General features: G+C 37.3%; 1 protein-coding gene across 1 annotated transcript in view; it reads left to right on the plus strand.

Annotated features, from left to right (window-relative positions):
- Positions 1-13491, plus strand: part of PREX2 (phosphatidylinositol-3,4,5-trisphosphate dependent Rac exchange factor 2) — a 187589-nt gene that overhangs the window by 25599 nt on the left and 148499 nt on the right. The gene's annotated exons all lie outside the window — the stretch shown is intronic.

The following is a 13491-nucleotide window of genomic DNA, read 5'->3' on the forward strand; positions in this document are numbered from 1 at the left end:
ACTATAATGCTTCAACATGCTGAAATTTTATTTTGCTTCTACAAGGATTTATTAAAAAAAATCAAATAGGAAGTTATACTTCAAATTGTATACTTAGGTTAGACTAAAAAGTAATTAAATTGTAGAAATCTGTGGTAAGATGACTCAGATGCCTTAAAGTTTATGCTGTACTGTCCAGTACAAGGGTAGGATGATTGAAACTAAGTATTGCATTCTGTCCTTTAAGTTGATTTTAAACAACAAAACTCTGTGATGCTTGTCATACTATTGTTACCAAAGTTTGGCGGTAGTAGGGGTGTGTTCATTGAGTTTATGTTGTCTACGTCACTGTTTTTTGCATCAGATGACAGTCCAGTCAGAGAGGTAAAAACTTGAAAAAGTTTTGAATCTTCAGACTCTGAGAATTTAAAGCAGTGCACACAGGCAAAAGTATTTCTGTAATTAAATACTCTAATCAGTTCAGTTAATTGAAAAAAAACCTCAAAGAAAGGAATTTATATTTTTATTTCAAGGATCACTTCATGCTACGGCAAATGAAGGAAGTCCAAATTTATGGTTAAACTTAATAATCTTTGGAATTTGGTCCGTGGGCAGAATATTAACATTCGTAAGTATTTATTTCCTGTCCTAATCTTTCTGTAAGTTCTCTTACAGGTTTTTTTTGACTAAAAGTGCTCTTAAATATATTGCTCAGTGAATAAATTCTTCCACATAGTTCCTTAAACTGAGTGATTCACTTACTGTTGTAGCCTGTTCCAGGCGTGTGTAGTGCATTTCTAACACTGAAATTTCTGGCTTATATGTGTTTATTAATTAACAATTAACTGTAGGTATTGCAGACAATGATGATTTTGAGAAACAAGACATTTACATAGTAGATGTTGATAAAAATACTCTTTAAACAAATCTGCTGTTACAAATACCACCACTGAGGTGGTAATAATTTATGTTTTTTTCTTTAACTTGCAAGGCAATATGAAAATGATAGCTTAATAAGAAAGGAAGTAATTAAAACTTCTCTTACTGTAATTAGGAGGAAGTAACAGTAACATTATTGCAACTTCTTAGTAATAAAAAAAAAAGGGAAGACAATGGTCTTTCCAAGCTAATGACACACGAATTGCTGTAGCTTAAAACCTTGTTTAAAAATCTCTTCACCTCTAAAGAAAAAAACTTCATTTAAAAATTCACTTTAAAACCTCACAGAAGTATCTATTTGAAGTCTGGGATATTTCATTTTTGTGTCTTCCACACAGTTTAAAGGAAAAAGTTACCAATTGATAAGAAGTGGACTGGCAAGTTTTGCATTTCAGACTTGCTGCAAGTTTTGTAAAAAACACATACATAGAAAACAGATGCAAAAAACTTATGCAAGAATTAAGGGATTTCCAAAATGGACTTCTTCTGGCACTTAATGTGTGCACACTTAAACACAAGTTTTAAAATAAGGTTTCACAGCTGTATGCTTCTGAAAAACTTGGAGACCATTGGAAATTCAATGTGTGCTTCAGTTGTAAAACTATTTGCTAAAAAATACCCTTCTAGGATACTCAGAGTGCTCTCAAGCTTTTACCCCTATATATATTCTTGCATCGTGGACACTATGATGAGTGTCTTTCATTTATATACTAAGTGATGTGACTAACATTTGTCATATGGTCTTTGCTTTTTCATCTTTTCTGCAGGGGGAGCAAAGCATTTGCATTTGAGTTTTTTGTTTCAGGAGGGTTATGGTCTTTTTTTGTTTAAATACTCTTGTTGCTATGTTTTTGTTAAGGGAAGACAAAATCAAAGGAATGTATTCTGCACTTGAAGCGGAAGGTGACTGAGACAGCGATGTGCCTTATTTCCTGTAAGAATATCAGGAAATGCTTCTTGTACAACCATTGACTGTGCTCTAAGTTTCTTCTTTTTATATGAATTAATTAGACCATTACTTGCAGAAAGCTGCATGGAGCCTAGGGAGCAGAAATGTCCATCATAACCATTATGCTGAAGTTGGACTATCTGTTATATCATCAACGCCCTGTCTGTGTGTGTCCTTGAAGCCATATTAAAATTCTGTAGAGAAAGTGAATAGGTGTGATGTTTCCAGTTTATTTTGCTGCAGAGTTGTGTCTGTGTTCTGCTCTAGTTGGAATTACTAGGCAGTGAAGGCTTCCTGCTGGGGTTCATTTACAGTTATGTAGATCTGTTATGGGAGTACGGGCCTTAATAAGTATTCCAGCTGAACGTAAGTGGATTTAATGAATTACATGGGCTTTACTCCTCTCAATTTTGATTGCCCTTCATGTAAATTAAGACTTTTAATTTCATCTTTTAAAACTCACTTTTCTTAGTATCCCTTTTTCACTTTTGGCTTCTACAGCTATGATGTGCAGAAAAAATTATTTAATGTTACAAGTCTGTGGTGGAAGTTCAGTATGTTGTTTGTGAAGTGCTTCCATACCCCTGGATGACTGTGCCTCAGCACAGAGGCATAATTATTGTTCTCCAGATACTGAGAAGCTGATGTTTTTTGCACTTGTGTGGCCAATAATCTTAAAAAACCCTCCATCCAACCAACCAAAAAACAGAAAAAAAAAAAAAAGAGGGGGAAGAGAAAAAAGGCTGCAGTAAATGCTGAGTAAGTACAGTGTGTGGAGATATATATACATATATATATATATATATCACTGACTGAACACTTGCTGAGACCCATTCAAAATAGAAACTGCAGACCTCTGTTCTGTCCTTGTGGACACCTTAGAAGAGCTCCCCAAGACAGCCATGCCCCGTTTGTGCTGCCCGGACAGGAGTGCTGGGCAGGCTGGCATAGTAGAACCCAGGAAAAGCATAGCCTCAGGTTCAGTCCTCTGGGGCTGTGGGCATGCTTCTGAAAGCACGTCTTGTCAGTTTTGAATGTTTTAAGGATTCTTTTTTTCACAGAAGTTGGTACTTTCCTTTGCGGATGTAACCTGGATATTTTATAAGACTTAATCCAGAACTCTACATTTCTGCAACCTGCAAACATAATTGAGTAATGCATGAAAGTGCTAATTCTCTGCTGTTGCATCACTAGCATTGGGTGTGCTCTGGTGTGGCACGGTAAAGAGAGACTGTCCTTGACGTTGTTTCAGCCTGGAGTTAGCTACCAGCCTCTTACCTTTGAGGTCTCTGACCTAATGACTCTTTGAGATGGGTGTTCTTCCAACATGAAAAAAAGGGTTGAGTTCCTGCTTGCATCAGCACATCCTTATTGTTCTGGCTGCTTTTTCCAGCTTTTTTTTTCTGAGTGAGGTTGAGTGAACTGGATCTTTGGGGCTTTGTTTTCATAGAGCTTAGAAGAAAACATTGGACCTTGAAAGTTCCTACAATCTGAGTGTGTTGTGGTGGGGAAGAAGAGAGGCAGGAACATGCCAGTGGTTGCAAGTTAAATTAATGCACTCTATCAAGGATTACTCTTTTTTCAAAATACTACATTAAAGTCTGTGGAAAAGTGGTTCTTTCTGCATCTCAAATATCTAGTTAACCAGCACTTTTATGAGCTTTTGAGACTTGAATCTGATATATTTAGCATACAGTCCTGTGGATAAGCAAAAAGATAGTCAGACATCGATGCTGGATTTTGCCTTGCATAGACTTTGACTAAAAGTTCATGTTTGAAGAATATATTTCAGTAGAGTGTCTATCCTTTCTAAAAATGAATGACACTATACCCAGTTAGCAAAATAGCTTGATCCTGAAGTTCTGACCCGGTATAAACCCAGCCAGATACTTGGAGTCATGTAAGAGGACTTTAAAACATGTTATAAAATTAATGTAGCCATCTAAACCAAATTCTAATAAGGCGTTATTGTTCTGTGCATGTGTGATGGAGTGCTTCAAGTGCCAATATCCTGACAAAATCCAGCACTGACATTTTACTTTATTTTTTGTTTAGAATAGCAGAGGTTAACATCATACAGATAGCATACTTTAAATTGGTAACATGACATATTTATCAAAAATATGCTGCTGAATTCAGTTATTTTCCCCTGAGGTTCATCTCATAGCATGAGAACTACAGGATTAGGACTAGGCCATATGGGTAGAATATGTCATTCATTAGGAAGGCCAAACAAGGAACAAACCTGCTATCTACAATGCCAAGAGTACCACAAAGCCAAAAACCAAGAACCCAGAACAGAACATCCTCTCAGTTATGCATCATTTAATTCATATCCTGACTGTTTTCACCTTATGGGCCTCCTCATGTGAGACAATGCATTTGTAAATCTGTATAATCTGACAGTCTAGCCTCCACGTAGGGTGGCTTTAGCTAGTGAGAAATTACTCTACTTTCTAACAAATTTGGTATTTTGGGCTATGTAACAGAGGCTGTTATACTAAGATCCTAAAGTCCCATCTATCAGCCTTTGCTCTGCCCCCTCTGTACTATTTACTTCTTTGGAAAGCTTATTCGGGCTGATTGATGAGGAAGTCTTTATATGTTATATAGAGATAAAGTAATTCTAAAGAAAGTGGTTAAGGATTATTATTTCTTGTGTTTAAATAACTGACTGGGCAGGAAATCTGCTGTGGGCTTCTGAAGTCTTAGTAATTGTTACCCAGATATTTGTCTTTCTGACATGTCCCAGGTCACTTTTAAATTGCTAGAAAAACCATTGTTATTTTGTACTTAGAGTGTGTTGATTTTATATATCATGGTAGTGGATCTGATAACAGTTGATATATTTGACTTTGTATCAGCTTTTGTGAGCGTGAAGACTGCTAGCAAAGCACTTTGGAGTGGTAGTCCTGTATGCATACTCTCAGACACAGTGAAAAGTCAGCTTTTAGCAAAATCTGATCCCAGTTATTCATAAAGTGGTCAATAAAAAAAATTTGTCAATTCAGGATAAACATTGCAAACTGATGACAAAAATTTAATCTTTTCAAAGTAATTTTTTCACTGAAAACGGTGACTAGGCATGTAGTACTTTTCTGAGAGTAAGACTTGTTCATGGAAGTAAGGCAAAAGCAGAGTTTAGGTCCTCCTTACTATCAGATTTGCAGTTGCTCCAACCAGAGACAAACAGTAAAGCTGAGGATGTTTTCCCGTGGTCAAAAAATTAATCCACTGGCATTCATGGGGATTGCAAAGCACGTACATAGTCTAAACATAGGAGCTGGGAGGACTGTGTCTACTTGGCTTGTCTCTAGTGCCTAGGAATCTCAGAAACTAGACCTTTGTGCAGATTTTCACAGCACTGGAAATTGTGAGACTGAATAGCCTGAAGGAACTGCTCATGTTTTTCTTCTGGTGATCATGGGAGCTTTCCCATGAACATTGCACCCACTGGTCCAGTACTGTGGGCCAAGCTTATTCAGACTCCATTACTTTATCTAAATTATACTAATTCTACTACCTAATCTAAAAAAGTTTTAAATAGCCCATAGCTCAGCAACCTGGCTATCTACAAATTACCAGGGGCACCTCTCTGAAAAACTGCAGTATGCACTGACTTCTCACTGGATACAGAGGAGGTTTTGGACTTTAAGAAGCCTTCATCTGCCTGTCCTTACACTATACTGTGTGATCCAGTGGAAAACCAGTGGTCTGGCTGATTGCTAAGAAGGAGGCTTCAGGACACGGGACACAAGATGAGAACTTTAAGAGTTTTATCTAGATCATGGAATTCATGGAGGAAACTGAAAAAGTGCTCTTTCAGTAGTAAGAGCAGAACTTTGCCTCAGTTCCTCCATTATCTAGGACATGAACAAAACAGGGCAAATACAGTAAGCAAGCAGGTCATTTTTCTCCCTTGTGGTGAGGGGAGGGGAAACGTATTCAGTTCCAATAAATATTGAACAATTCTGGAAGAAGAGAGATTTGTTTTGTTTTGTTGTGTTTGCTCAGAGGATTCCCTGATATGGTAGTCTGGGAGGACCACGTAAGAATCTCACTATGTAGGAGTGGGAAGCTCATGTCTATTGACAACTTTGCTTGTTCTTTAGTTTGGGAAATTTCCAGACCTTTGCATGCTGTTCAAATGAAGAATGTCAAGTAGCTATTGGGATGGATGCCAGACTGACAGCAAGGTGCATTCAGAAACCCTTCTGGTTTCACAGTGTGCTGTAATACAGAACTTTGCTGCTGGAATTTTTCATGTGCAGAAGAAATTTGACAAAAATGGGTACTGTGGGAGAAGCTGGCAGTGCAGTTATAATATGCTTGCCCATTTGCATGTTATGAAATCTTTTCAAATCAATGTCCCGTTTTGGAAGAGAAAGTAAAGATACAGAGTATTGTGGGGTATTTACAGAAAAACTTAGTCCTGCTTTCTTGAACATGGTCAGTCGTGTAGGTAGCTGTTTGTGTAAAGCCATGCTAGTCAGTTTACATACCAGTTGTGTGACAGACAGGTTATGTACTTTTGGTTGACTTCTCAGTCCGATCTAGCTGCTAATCTATCCTTTTCCTGATTTAGCCCCTGAAAAAAGGCCCAAGGCCAAGGCCTCTTTCTGTCTGAAAATGCACAGTCCAGTGCTAGATAATATCACATGACCAGGAAAACTACATTGGCCATTAAATCCTCTGTGCATTTGCCTTTCAAAGCGTGCTGGTGTATTGACCTGCTTGGGGTAGCTTAGCCAAGAGCAGCTCTGTTGTCACTGAGGATTTGACTTCACTTTGGCCCACCTTTTCTGCACTTCTTTTTTTTCATTTGTCTGTCAGGCTTATTTATTTGAGCATGATCTGCTTGCTCTAAGACAGTGTGCTATGAATGTTGCCTATTTCCAAGCACTTACTTTGGTTCAGAAGGGCTTGTTAGTGTTGGGGCCTCCACCCTACTTTGTTCCTTAGGTGAACTCTGATTTTTCAAAATAGGCAGGAAGTTGTGCTCTTTTTCTTTGGTCCATTTCTTAGGATGACAATGAAAAAGAAGTGTCCTTGCTCTCGAGAAGGATAGTTGAAAAACAATATCTCGATGTCACCCATCCCTTTGGAAAATGAGACAAGTCTTCTGGTGCTTCTAGAAGGGATCCTGTGTCTGTGAACAACTTGCAGCTCTTTGGATGGGGAAGTTTCCACCCTCATGTATGACAGCCCGTGTGCACTAAAGCCTTGCCATATTGTCCTGAACACTAAATGGGAGGCACCTCTAGAAGGCTTTTCTGTTACAACGGATGTTGTATTTCTTTATTATATATGACCAGGATGCCTGTCCACTCAGAGTTTGGAAGGAAAGTGTGCATTATTTGCTATGTTATCAAACTTCCTTGAAATTTTACTTCTGTTCAGTCGTCTTAGTCCTCGATGCTGAGTTTCTTTACACAGAGAGTAAAATGTGATGTGTACTTATTGTGCTTTGCAGATAATGGCAGAGATTATCAAGGAGAGAAGGAAATGTACCCTAACACCAAATTAATTTTTCTTTCATGCTAATGTTTGAACTCATGTTGTTCAGCTGATTTATCAGTTTTCTGTGATGACTATTGTATTTCAAAAGATGCTGCTTTTAAGTTGGTCATTGAAAGAGGGCTTACAGACTCATTGATTTCCTTAGCTCTTGTGTGGTAGAGTTAATCCCATTATCCCAGACATAGAACAGAATTTGCAGAAAAACATTTAAATGATAGGAAAATATCAATTATGTAGTGAGCAGTATCCCATGTTGGTCATCAAAGAGTTATCCTTGTGATAGAAATTATAGTGGCAATATTAGGGCTGAGACTGTATTGTGGATTTGTGCTTTTCTTCTGCACATTTATTGCTAGTAATTCTGGTGAAGTAGTGTATTAATGGAAGGGAAATTCCACAAAAATAATGTTAAAAATAGGATTAAAATGTAACATAACATCCAACAAATAGAGGCCTAATTGTAAACTTTAAATCTTTTTGTTTGTTGAACCTGCAGCGGTTTTCTCTTTAAATGAAAATGTAACAGATTATCATCCTGTTACCTAAATATTTGCATTGTGTTTGGTCAGTAAATGTCCAGTATATTTAGGATGCTTTTCACATAGTTGCATTTTTGTTACCCTTCTGTAGCCAAATAAGCTACAGTTTTGCTCTTTCCCTCAGATTTGTGGGAAGATGTGAAGCTGTTCCTGCCTTACAACACTCTTCACAGCATCTCTGGGATGAGAAAGTATACGGACTGAGTTTGGAATACAGGCAGTGAGACTCCAATGCTTGCCCAGTTTGGAGGATGTGAGTTGAAGGAACAGGAACATGGTATCAAAACACAACAAGCCAAATTATAGTCAGCAAACAGGATGATAAACTTCCTGGAAGCTTGTAGTTTACTGCTCTAGTTGATGTAACGATAAGTCAGTTTGTGCATTTTTTGAGCTCTTCTTTTTAGCAAGAACAACAAATTCAACAGTACCTACTATTGCATCACCATTTAGTTGCTGGAATTTATTTTCTGACAAACATAACTGTTTGTTTTAGTTGTATATTTTACTCTTGTAGTTAGTTGCAGTCGGTTGCAAACTTGAGAAGTCAAGACTAGCACTTGGTTCTCTAATTCAGTCAAACATATTTTAAGGATGTGGGCTGCTGCTGTGATGTAATTGGCCATACTATTATTAGGATGGAAGGTGAAGGTCAAATCTCTTGGGAATGATGGTTTTGTTTATCTATAGAGATAGCATCCATTCTGTAAATCATTGCACTGCAGTCTTCACAGTAGAAGAGGCTAGAAAAATATTTTGAAACGAAACTCTGTCTCTTCTAAAAAAAAAAAAAAAAAGCCTGTGGAAAGTTTCTAACTCTGTGGATTTGGCAACCTTCCTCTGTACTTATCCCAGTTTCTTTCACATGCCACTGGAAAAAATCAAAGTCTAGCAATTAGTAACTTTTTAACAGGCAGTTTGGGGAAAGTAAGATAAAGCCTGAAAGACCAAGCAATCTACTTTTCTTTTTGCTTCCTTCTGACAGGATTTCAGCCTGTTAGTGTAGTGTCCACTTCATTTGTGTGTGTGAATTATTAATTATTCTTCTGGGCTTGTGCTTCCTAATTTAAAGCAAACCTGTCTTCCCACAAGTTTTGATTCTTTTTCACTTCATTTTTGGTATAATTGTGAATACGGCATATCTAGAATGATCTTAGTAGAGAACATCTTGCCCTGGCCTTGCTGCCTCACTTGCCTCCCTGCTGCAGGTCCTTCCTACGGGCAGGATCTAAGGGAAGAAGGAAGGTGAAGCGGTTTCTACCAGGATCACGTATAGACCTGAAGACTGTCAGACTTGATCTTGGCCCTCAGCTCTTCTCCTAAAGCTGCTCCCTAGCCATGGTATTGCTCCTGCATTTCAAGCTCTCTCTGCCAGTACATTCATGCAGTGCTATGGCTCAGATGGATTGGTCATCTCTGAGATAGCCATACCCTGTTCCTTAAAAGGAGGAAATCAGGCTTTGTAGTGGAGGAGCAGCACCTTCGTAGTCAACAAATGAATCTGTGGTCATAGTGGCTTTTATTGCTCAGCAGATGGGCCAGTGCATGGCTCACTGTCTGCAAGTTCAATGCCTTTGGTTTGCCCAGGTATGGAAAACTATTATGGACATGAGAAAGACTTGCAGAGGCGTCATTTCCTCACCCAGAGGAAGGACTGCAGGATCCAAAACTATTGAAAATGCTGGAAAACAATACTTGATATTTATTTATGGTTTCTTGATTTCCTGGTCCCACTAACACAATTGTTCCTTTGTGTTGTTCTTAGAAGTCTGGTATCTGGGGTTTTCAATGCTTTAGACAATTATTTTTTTCTTTGGAGAATAGGAATTGAAAGTACATTCTTCACAGCGAAGTCATGAATGAAGTAAAAATATTAATAATAATGTTCCATATCCTTGTTTAATCTTATGTAGAAAGACTCAGTGAGACTTCAGTTTGTTTAATCAATGTGGGTGTCTTGGTAAGCAGTAGTATGTATTGGTATTAGCAGTATTCAGTGCTGTCAAACTCCAGTTGAGTATTAACAGATGGCAGTTGCCACCAACATGCTCTGCTTGTACGTGTCTGCAATTATGGTGCAGGTAGTTTGGTGAGGAGAGTGATTCACTTGATCCTGTGTCAGCTGAATATTCTCCTTTTTTAATTTAGGTAGTGGTCTTACAAACTGTCCCTGCAGACTGATTAGGAGTAGCAATTTTTCTATTTTTTACAGATTTAATATCTAAAAGTCTCCAATCCTCTCTGCTTCAACTGTAGAATGGTTTGAAGCTTTTGATTATAACCTAAAAGAATGAGGCTCTTATTTCAGGAAAAGGTAAATAATAAGCTCTCCCGTCTTAAGGTCCCAGCATTCAAACAGAAAATTTCATTAAGAAGGCAACAAAAATTGTACTGTAATCAGGTTTTGTCTTCTGTTCCCTTACAAAAATTAATGAAAGGAGCAAGAACAGTCATGCAGTCTTTGTGTTCTTGAAGAACACATGCTTTGCAGACAGTTCAGTGAAATTGTGCAATTATGCTGGGAACTCATCAAAGCCAAAGACAGGCCATAGACCTACATAAGACCTACAAAAAGAGTCTGTGCTTGAATAGGGAAAGGAGAAAAGAAAGGACCAGTGAGAGAAGGAAAGCCTGTGAGTGTGGTGTGTGGTTATTTCTCCCCAGCATGCAGGTAGAGTCCAGGATCAGTATCTTCTGAAATCACGAATTTATTTGACAGTAAGGCAGTCCAGCTAATGTGGATAAATTCAAATGGCATGGCTTTATTCCTGCAGCTCAATTCTAGATGTGAATACGCTCCATTTATTTTTCTAAAATCATGTCCTTAGTGATCATTGTATCCTTCAAGAAATGAAACCTCTTTGATAGATGTAAACTGAGATTAGCATGTAAATATCCTGTGATATAATAATTGTTCAGCAGATGTTTGGATGGTAGCCTAAAGAAAAAAAAAGAGCTAAAATTTTTTTAACGTATACTCTTTCTTATAGTTATCAAGCCAAGAAAGAAATAAAATATGAACTATTCTTTGCATTTGCACAGTTGAAGCATCTTGTGAATCAAATATAAGCCAGAAAAAATATTAATGATTGCATTTCCATGGAAGGTGGCTCAAAACCATATAGGCAGATGAAAATTCACGAAACCAATTCATGGCAGTCAATCGGGGCATGTAACAATCTTTTGTTTGTATGTAGCTGTGTGTAAAATAAAATAATTTAAGTTTTGGTATGGTTGTATTCTTGTTGGAATGGAGTTAAGACAACTAACATTGGCATCTAATCTTCAAAAGCCAGTAGTTTCCTCATTTACTGATTTTATTCTTTTGAGTTTTTGTTCGAAGTAAAAAAATGAGTTTTTCAAGCAGAGTTGCAAGACTTGCTTAGCTATAATCATACTTCTTTCCATGGATGATACAATAAATTATTTTTTTCCCCAACACTTGAAAATATTTATTCAGAAATGGGAGTTAAAAGTCACAAATCATTTAAGTATCCATATGCCACTGTGGTGTTTATTAAATACTTAAAAAAATAAAGAAGTGTTTTAATTAAAATACTTTTCATTTTTCAAGGTGAATTTTAAGCCCATTTCTTGTCATCAGAATATCTTTGATGGAGAATCAATCCTGGTTGTAGTTTAATACTTTAACACTGTAGTAAGATCCAGTTGAACGGGGTCCTATTCTTTCACTGAATGTCACTGATTCTTGTGGGATCCTGAATCAGAAGTGCTGAGGGTCTGGCCCTACAAATCTGAGAGCTGGGTCTGTGGTAGTACGCAGAAATTGTAAACCTCAGTTTACTGCTGCAGCCAGTTTGGTTTCTCAGAGTAGTCTAGTTGTTTAGTTTGTTCAACCTATCTACTCTTGATCATTTCCCAAGAAAAAGAAGTTAAAATTTAGGCAAAATATTCCAAGAAGAGAAGCGGAGTTTGTCAACTTCTTATAATAAAGTTGTGCATTTCTCCTTTGAAATTTTTTTTTTTTTTCTAGACCTTCATGCCTTAAGTAGTTACATGGCTTTGGTCAGCCTTGCTGGAAAGAATTGCTTTGGTCAGCCTTGCTTACCAGATATGAGTGAATTCAGTGTTATCTGATGCCTTGGGAAGAGTTCATTGACTAGTTGACAAGAAGATCCAGTTACTGTTGAGAAATCCTTTAATTTGGTTTCATTTCCAACATCTGACAAATAAGGTGCAGGTGCTATATAAAGCTGCTGTTGATAGCAGTTAATGCATCTCGGGTTTGTACACTGGTTATTTCCTGGTTTGGGATGGTGGGGATTGTTCTTATCACAGTGTTAAGTTTCATTTAAAATTTTAAATTGGGAAAACTAGGAGTGATAGTAGGAGCTTTGAGGTTAAACAAATATTAAAGATTTGAAGTTGTTTTATAGAAGTGCAATAGGACTGTATTTGTCTGATGATGACATTTTGTACTATATGACAGTACAGCTGTATATAGGTATAATTCTCTCTGTAAATTGATCTTTTAGATATAAGTAAGCATGTGTATTTCTATGTTTTCTTAAATACACACCACTATCACCAGTACTATCTTCCAAAATAGTCTGTCACTAAATTTATTGCTGGATAGAGAAATACATTACAGCTGGAACTGCTTTCTGCCCCATTTACAAAGAGACCCTGTTCTCTGTTTGAATTCTCTTGTGAAGATCCAGTTTTCCAATGAAATTTTGAGAACTTCACAGTCTTACAAAAGGGGGGAAGAAAAGAAGAAATTTAAAACTGCAGACCCGTGTCATTTTACCAGGGCAGGCATACAGGACTTCCCCTTGGTTTATCTACCTGGATTCAAATAAGCCCTTGAGCATTTGCATCAGAAATTAACTGCTCTACATGTCTGCATAGAAGGAGAATTGCTGTTAAGACAATCTGCTGTTGGAATGGTTCTCCTGGTCCAAAGTGTGGGGTATATAATCTTGCATTTCAAATTAAGGATCAAATTCATGGAGATGCTTCAGCCACTTTGTTCATGGGGGTTATCATTAAAGCCCACTTTAATGACCATTCTGGTTGCTTTGACTGTTCTGGCACATCATTTCTTCATAGTTGTAATTGAATTGATTTATAGTTAATGCTACACATTCAAGGCCAGTGGAATGGTTGCAGGCTAGTATTCTCTTGGAGTTTGAATAAACTCTGGTTTATTGTACATGAAATTATAAATTATTTTCCCCCCATGATTTGCAGAACGTGAAAGCATGTGAGTGCAGCCAATATACTTGAACATATGAAAACTGCTCTAGTGAAATTATTTCAGATGAATCTGGAAATGCACATGTTAGTATACTTAAATAGTAACATCATTATATATATATGTTGTCATTACTGGGCAGAGGTAAGCGTGCTTGACATAACTGTAAAAGTGTGGATTCACTTTAATTTTTGTTGTATTTCTTGGGAGCTCATTTTGCATGATGCTTTTTTTGTTTACCCTAGATTTTGTTGACAATAGTAAAGCCTTGCTTTTGGTCTGGGATTATTTGCTATGTTTTCAGAGCCTTTCTATGATTTACAGTTTGTATTTATTTAATAATTCTG

Source organism: Strix uralensis, chromosome 1, assembly GCF_047716275.1.
Source record: "Strix uralensis isolate ZFMK-TIS-50842 chromosome 1, bStrUra1, whole genome shotgun sequence".
Classification (NCBI taxonomy): domain Eukaryota; kingdom Metazoa; phylum Chordata; class Aves; order Strigiformes; family Strigidae; genus Strix; species Strix uralensis.